We start from the raw sequence: 8659 nt of genomic DNA, 5'->3' as shown, positions 1-8659 counted from the left end.
ATAATACTACAAAGACTGCTTCTCTATTGCTGAACATACCGTACGATCTCCTACTATATGTTGGGATTTTAGTTTCCATATATACAAACAAGTGGTTCCTTCTGCAAATATTTGAAAACTTAGCTGAAAGATGTGGTGAACACTCCACCCTCTTTCTGGTATGTAGTGAAAAGATGTTTTAGGCTATTTTGTTGTTGAATAAATGCTAGGAGGACAATGCACCCATCTAAGAATAGAATTACAACTGCCCATGAAATCTAATATTATGGGTGAGTTCCTTGTTTGCTTTTCATAGTGTAGCTTTTCTGAAGTCTTAACTTCAGAACAAAACAGCTTAGCCTGGAAGGAGGAGTTCAAATATGATTTCCAGGAGATACCTCTAGAGTATTTCTTTAAATATATATATGTATGTTTATTTCTCTATATACATATATGTATTATATTTTTTTCTACTGGCTTTTGTCTGACATTTAATTTCCCTATGCATTTGGTTTGCGTTACGGGATGTGTTCAATCAATGTGTTCAAGCAATTGTTCTTGGAAATGTGTTGTGCAAATATATATCAATTTAATCTATTTGTGCTAATAAATGATTCTCTGTTATTTTCTTAGCCCTGTTGAGTTTATGCCATGTACATCCACTTTACTTTGCTCTTTCCAGTATTGTCTATGGTTTATCTTCATTAGACTCTTCATGAGTTTTGTCCCCATTCTTCATCCTTCATATGGCTTGAATTTTGTGCAGAGCTTGGGACATTGGGAACGAGCTTGGAATTCAGAAGAAGCAGGGTTGCTTTTCTTCTCCATTATTCTGAGCCTTCATGACTCCAGGCAAATCCTTCAGTGCCTCTGATTCCTTCTTCAGTTTTGTCTGGTTAGAATCTGAGGGCGAGCTCTTCAGGGACTCTGTGCTGACAGGGTGACTTGAAAAATCCATCTATGAGTGTCTAGGTGCCACCATGGTTCCCAAAAGGCATATGCCTCAGAAGAAATGTTTTCATCTGAAATACAATAGATTTTAGTGCGTTTTCATGACCTGCTAAGTTCCCCAAGTAACAAGCTTTATTGTGTAGCCACAATTTTTTTTATTTTATTTTATTTATTTATTTATTATTTTTTTTGAGCTACACAAAGGGAGAGATGCATGCTTCTTCCTGGAATGATGTCCTGCACAGATTTTACTTCTACTCAGAAGTTTGTATGCTCCCTTCCCTTCAGGGCTGTCTCATTTATAGTCTCTGCTTTGTGTTTGTATATCTGAATCTTGCTTTATAGACTCAGGGACTCTGACTCCTTTGTTCTGATGGAGTAAACCACAGCCAGCACGTTCTGCCTTGGGGTCTGCAGAGGGTCAGGTTTGGGTCAGTCAGCACTGTCTTCAGTGGCTGGATCTTTAAAGACAAGCTCGTACTGCCCACTTCTTGAAACAACTCAGCAACTGGTAGTTAATCCTGTAGATTATACTCTCATTATCATTAGACTGTTTAACCCAACACTCTTAAACTTTCACGTTAGGCTGACTGAAACTAATGACTAGTCCCCAGCTGAGCTTAGCTGTGGTGTGATGAAAATGTGGGTAAAATTGGTTACTCCTGTTTGTGCTCTGAAATGATGCATCTCCTCATTAGGAAAAGGTCTTGGGTGCTGTTCTTGTTTGGGTGTCTAAGAAAGCTGCCTCAAATATAAAGTGGCTCGTAAACATGGACTGGTAGATGCATTCAGTTAAAATCTAATTCCAGGCTTGTGGTTTACTGTTGAAATGCTTTCTTCCATCTAGCAGCACCACTGAGCTCTCATCCAAAGTGAAGCTGAGCCAGCTGTCTGTCTTCCAGGTACTTATCTGCTGAATTGTTATGGGTTTCACTGCTTCTTTGTCAAGGGAACCCCAGTAGAAGCAAATGACTTGGGGGGAGCTTGACTTTCTGATATTCCCAGGCACAGCAATGAGACAAGTTCATGGAACAAAACTCCACCTAGGCCTATGAAATGTTAAGGTGCTGATGCAACCATTGGCTTAGAAAATCCCTAGATTGTACAGTGCCAGGAACTGGTAGAATATATTAGGGAAATATCTCTGTCTGCTTGCCCTGGTCTCTTACTCTTTTCCCAAATGTTCACCACTTTGAAACAGTTTACTGAACTAAATGGGTCTTCGGTGTGGTCTTGTAGAGTTGGACTTCTCTTCTTAACCTTTTATTGTATTTCTCATGCATTTGAAAACATTGTGTGGTCTCCACAGAAAGTTGGCAAGTGACCCGGATCACAAGCTTGACAAAATGTATGCATAGTATGACATTTAATATGAGTGTTTTACTAATCTCTAGTGGACAAAAGAAGTAATCCGGCCTGGGTGGAGGCAGTCAGCCAGCAGGGCTGAATAAGGAGAGTAGGAGAGAGGCTTTAAACACATAAATTGACCAGCCCCCTCAGAGTTCATATTTAGATCACACGTTCCTGGACGGCTTTGTACAAAGTGGGGATGGAGAAATTCTGCTGAACAATCAGAAAACTTGAGCTAGACAGATTGTCGAGGGCCACTTGAATCAGCAGGAAAATCTGACTCCAGAAAACAGGAGGCAGCTGGGGAGGTGGGGACAACTCTGAATTCAAGGTCCAAGGTTCTACAGCAAGGAGAATCAAGCAAGGAGTTCTCAGGAAGCAGACATGAAACAGCAAGCCAGGAAGATTTTAAAATACGACTGAGAACTTTCTTTGAGATATGATTTATTAATTTGTCTTTGTCTGTCTTTGTGTCTGAAATCCTGTCTTTAAATCTAACAAAGTGGACAGTCCTGCTAAAAATGTCTATACATTTATCATTGAACCTGGGTTGAAATGAATGAAGGTGGTGCTGCAAAGATTAGGGCGCACTGATCCCATATAGGTGGTAGGTCAGAGTAAAGATATGTGCAGGTAATGTAAAGGGTTTGTTAAAAGAAATTCAGGAATTATAGTCTATTTCCACTATATCAGCAAAATATGGGCTTAGTTGTGAAAGATACTCCTCCTTCCTTCAAGAAGGGAAGCAGTGAAGGAACTCTAATACCATCCCAAATTAAGAGTTTTGCACTGAGGAGGGGAGGTATCATTATCATCTTGCATCTGACAGGAATTTCCATATATTCTGGATCATGCTGAGCCTTGAAATACAGCACAAGTTACAAAGATGGGGCAAATCACTTTGTTCTTGGCCAATCCTTATATGTGACAGGGGCAAAATTATGCTGTAAACCAAAGGCAAGCTAGAAAGATAAATATACTAAAATAAAGTTGTCTTGTCAGAGAAGAATAGAAAAGGAAAAGACAAGGACAGTAGAATTATTTAGCTAGTTACTGAGGTAAAAGCAAAACTAAGATGAAGTTTCATCCTGCTCTTTGTCTCTGAGACAGAACTCAGTCCTGCCTCACTTCTGTCGTCTGAGGAGCTTTAGGCCACAGAGACCAACCAGCTGTAGTTCATGGCTGTCAGAACAAGTCAAATCAATAGTTTATAAAACAAAACAAAAATTAGAGTTATTGTCCTATTCATTATAGCTTACTTGCTGCTCTTTCCGAAATTAAAAAAGAACATAGATATTAAGCTTAGTAACAGTATTATCTGTTGAGTGTATAGTGTACGCACTATACTACACTATACTTAGTAATCGTACATAATAATATATTGTAGTAATAAAGGGAGCGTTTTCAAGAGTAACATATATTGGGTAGTCTAGATGAGTGCATGGACATTAATTGTTGAATAAGTTACCATTAGATGTGAACAGCAGTCAGTGGCAGATTCTGCCTGAGGCACTTGAGAATTTTCCTTAAGTGGTTGATATTACTGAATGCTTGACAGTTTCACTGTATGATAGTCTTCATGAATTTCCTGCCTTTGAAAGTCTAAATGGGCCAATTCATTCTTGATAGAAATATTAATTTTGCATCTGCTTTTTTTCCCCATGAACTGAGATTTTTAATTAACACCAAATAAATAATCTTTACAAAGTGTTTTAAACAATAGACATGAAATCTGGTGAGTAGTTGGTTTGAACCTCAGTTGTCCATTTCCGTTTTGCATCACTGGGGACAATCCTATCTCTGTTTTATTGCATATCATCTCTTCTTCCATTCCCTCTTATACATACCTCTCTCCTCTCACTTGGACCATTACGATTCCAATCAAATAGCAGTCTATTAGGTCCCAGTTTTTCAAAGCATACAGTAATTTTCCATCAACATCAAAGCAAATTACTCTGATTTAATTTCACTTTAGAAAATGAAGATTTCCTTTTTTTTTTTTTTAACACTGGAACTCATTCATCCTTGCTAGCTGTTGCTGCATATATCATTCCTTATTTACTTTTTTTTTTTTTTTTTTTTTTTTTTTTTTTTTTCTGGAGGGTAGTGAGTTTCAGACAGGCAATTGTATTTGTCATTTTAAAGGAATGTATTATGTCAGAGCAGCTCTTGCTGTTGTACTGTTCTAATGTAATTGGAATAAATTAATTTGGCCACACACGAGATAGTTTTACAAATTATCTTTGAAAAATTGGAAGGGCCATGACAGAGCAAACAAATAAATTTTTCATATTCTGTGGCATTTAGGTCTGGCTTTCATATAGCTTTCAAAACATATAGCTTCCAGAATATTCATCTCATAGCTTTAAGTTAATCTCTGTTTTTGCATGCTTCAGTTGAACTTCTTCAGGGCAAAATATTTCCCTTCATGCATTGCTAGACATCAACTTACAGTTGAATTTAAAATACCAGGAAATAATACTGGAAATTAATATTTGGCATCTTTTTCACAGAAAGAAAGAAGTTTGAAAAAAAAAAAATAAGAAACCCTATCTCCCTCCAGACTTGAGTTAAAAAGTGGATTTTGTAGAAATTTCTAAAATTTCATTCTGAGATTTCTAGTCTAATCTTAAAATAGGAGAGGATGGGGGCAAAAAATATGAAAAGGAATTGTCAAATCCTTCAGAAATCACTGACAATTAAAACAAAAAATCATTCATATAATTAGACATTTTCATCTCTTTTTTCTGCTTCTTACTCAAAACTGGCTTATTTTCATGCTTTCAAGACCTATTTAAATATGCTTCCTGTCTGGGTTTGGAGAGAAGAGATTTAAGAATGAAAAATGGTTGCTGATTTGATATTAGCCAGCAGCAGCAGCGTCAGCAGCACTTGTTAATCTCAATTTCATAGGCCATTATGTCTAATTGCTGATGTTACCCAGTTTGACTGAAAACCTAATTCAACTGTCCTCTTTCATTGTGTGATGCTAATTTGGTAGATTATTGATGTAAAATGTGAGCTCAAAGCACAGGTCTAGATGTAAATTGATAATTTCCAAATGGTATGGCGTTAAGATTTCCTAAGGAGCTAAGAGCAAGACACAGTGTGGGAACTTGGTCTTGCTCCGGCTACAGGTGGAGACTTACCTGGACCTGCAGTCTTCACTTGGGCCCATGTCCAGCAAGGATGGGAATGGAAGACCATGGATGTAACTTTAACCTACTTCTTCAAAAACTTAAGAAAAACTAAATTCATATGTGTCTCTTGGTTTGGCCTTCAGTGATTCTGGCAGATTTTTGTATAAAATTTAGTGTTATATTTCAGTTTTAACTTCCAGATCCTTTCAATAAAATTTATGTGCTAGCGTATTCGGTGTGGTTTGTTTGTACCTGGTTTTAATGAGTAACAGTGAAAGCTGGGGTGTGTGTGGAGAGGATTTGGTTTGTTTTTTCATCATATCTGATGTTGCACTACGAACATAAAACTATGAAGAGAGAATTCAAGCTTCCAGCATTTTTTGCAGTGTTATGACTGATTCTTTATTCTTAAAGGTAAATACAGTGTTGGCATTTTTTTCTATTTCATTTATCGGCCAAATATTTCAACATAAGTAGAATTTCTACAGAGTTGAATTAATTAAGAAGAATAATAGTAAACTGTCTGTCAGCTTCATCATTTTATAATAAAATCTAAAAGTAACACATTCAGGGGTAATTAGTGAAAAACAATATTTATTTTTTTTTTTTTTATAGACAGGAATAATATAATGCATGGTGAAAAATGAAATCACAGTTCACCTAGATTTTTTATTTATGTATTTTTAACTAACTTGTCAGGATGTATGGAGCTCTCATCCATTCCCTCGTCTGTGCAGCAGCCAGTGTAGGGATTTTCCTGGCTGTCCCCAGGTGCACATAGACAGGCATGTAGCAGCTCAGGCTAAATATTAAAAGGGACATTTATGAGAAAGTTACAAAGTCCTTTGTAGATAATGGCTTTTTTTTCTAATTTTCAACATACAACTAGAATCTGGTTTTGTTTTTATTGATCTTGAAAATGAGTGCTCGTTACTGGATTGAAACGTGAAAAGCAAGAAACAGTGATGCCATTCCAAAAGTGTTTCTTACTGTTACCACTCCAAGAGTTTAAAAAAAAAAAAGGGGGGGGGGGGGGGGGGGGGGAGGAGGAGGGGGAACCAGGAGCTGGAGTTGTTGGGATTTTGTGGTATAGCTGTTATGTGATTTGGGGTACATCTTTTAATCTCACTGCTCTACAAGCAGGGAACCAGAAGGGCATAGAGCAAACCTTCTCTGTCACTGCCTTTCCTTCTGTCACTCTCTCAAGGACATGAGGTTGTGGAACCACGTGCCAGCTTGCAAAGAAGGTGTACCAAAGAAGGTGCCTGGGTTTAGATGATCCTGGCCATGTCTTTTCTCCCATGATCCTGGGGGACAGTCTTCTTGCCTAAGAACAAAAGTGCTGATATGGAGTATCCACCCCTGTGCTTTTTTTTGCCTTCATAGCAACTGTGTATCCATACATTTATGCCATAATTTAGTAAAAGGGAATTAATAACACGATTATCTATTTCCTCAGTCTTCCCAAAGGGTAGATACCCTCTGAAAAGGACTTGAAGATTTGGGGGGTCGAATAAGACTCTGCTCATGCCTTGCTGTGCTGGACAGGGTTAGACAGCTGGCCCTAGTACCCAGTGCCAGGGCACTGGGACTGCTGAAGTTTATTATGGCAGCATTTGTGGGCATGCCTGTGTATTGTGACCATCAAAAGTCAGCTGTCTCTGCTCTTACAGTAGGAACAAATGAGTTATCCTGAGGGCAAGGACTTGGAGAGACCGATTTATTATATGACCAGATGGAGCTACTGTGATAATCTGGTATGAGCTTCCAGATAATTTAATAAGAATTGGCAGGAGCAGGATGTCAGTTCCTTGATGGCTTTTTGATGAGGGGAGAGAGTGTTGAGATGTTAATTAAGAGGGAATTAACCCTCGTTAGCTCTGGATATACATGCCTAATGATGTGTTTTTCTTTCTTTGTTCTAGACACAGACCATAGTGTCCTAGCGAATCCTGCTGGTGTTTAATTTGATAAATACTCCTGAACCTGAAAGCTGGAGGAGAAAAGCAGGTGCCTGGGTATCTGTGGTAGTTTTGCAGGCAGACTGCCTAGATTTGCTTACTGGAAAACTCAGTTCTGCTGCCTGATGCCTTGGTGGTAGTGGAATAACAGCTCAACACCACAGGGTGCTAAGGCGTTAGTGTTAGAAAGGCTGGTGTCTTCTATTTTGGGTTCTGGTAAAGCTGATAAATTTTAAATATGGAGCCACAGCAGAAGTGTCTGTGGCACATTAGGGTTTACTTTTTTTAAATAGATCTCCACAGCTGACACACAGGGCTAGCCTCTCTTAAATCTCTTTCTAGGTCTGGATCATACCCATGACATGTGTTCCTCCTTCAGCCAGGGACCAAATATAAGCAGAGGGTGTTGCAGTGATGAGTGCTCGGGCTGCAGGAAGTGCAGGCAGCAAAGGTCATCAAGGGCTTGGTGGAAAAGAGTGGATTCCTTCATAAGGAAGAGGAGCACTTTGAGAATTTGCTTCCTTTTAGTGAAGTTCTTTCTTCAGTGGTGTATGCGTGTCTGTGAGACTGTCATTTCTCTGTAGAGCACTTCTCTAGATGAACAGCTGAATATTTGCTTGCTCACTCAGCGCTAGCACTCTGAAAGCACGCTGGAAGTGCTAAGTGCTTTTCTTTTTAACCACTGAGCCAGTTTAAGCTAGTAAAACTCTTCAATATATTTTTGTTTGCTAAAAAGGTGGTCATATAAAATTACCAAAATTACAATAATTAGCAAATTGCAGAGAAAGGTCTTTAGGACTTATGACTCCAAAGTGTAAGCAATAGAACTGTAATTTATAGGCTGACACACCAGTCCAGCTCTAGGCAACTCCAGCAGTTGCTTTGCTTCTCACTAAAGTAAGTGCACAGCTATCAGACTAATTATAGCAGAAAGCTATGCAGAAAACTGAAGCCAGACAGTGAGACAGGATGCCTTCTGACAGAAGTAGATCTACAGCCCATTACAGCCTTGAAATCCTTCTGCATTGTAATCCTCTGCCTCCCTAGACATGTTTGCGATGATTTTTATTTTGCACAGGTTCCTTTTGCTCTCTCTCTTTTGCCTCAAGTCCCCCAGAGGTATTAGTGTATTTCAAACAAAGAGTTACCAAAGGTGGTTGGGATGCAGCAGCTGCTGCTTTTGTTTTTGGCTCTTGGAAAATGAAAAGAAGTCCTGGAGACTCTACACCTTTGTTATTAGAGCACAGATTTCAGTTGCTGTCTAACTGTGTAAAGGCA

This window comes from Netta rufina (assembly GCF_964035555.1).
Source record: "Netta rufina genome assembly, chromosome: 1".
NCBI classification, from domain to species: Eukaryota; Metazoa; Chordata; class Aves; order Anseriformes; family Anatidae; genus Netta; species Netta rufina.
Note: the sequence above shows the minus strand (reverse complement) of the source record.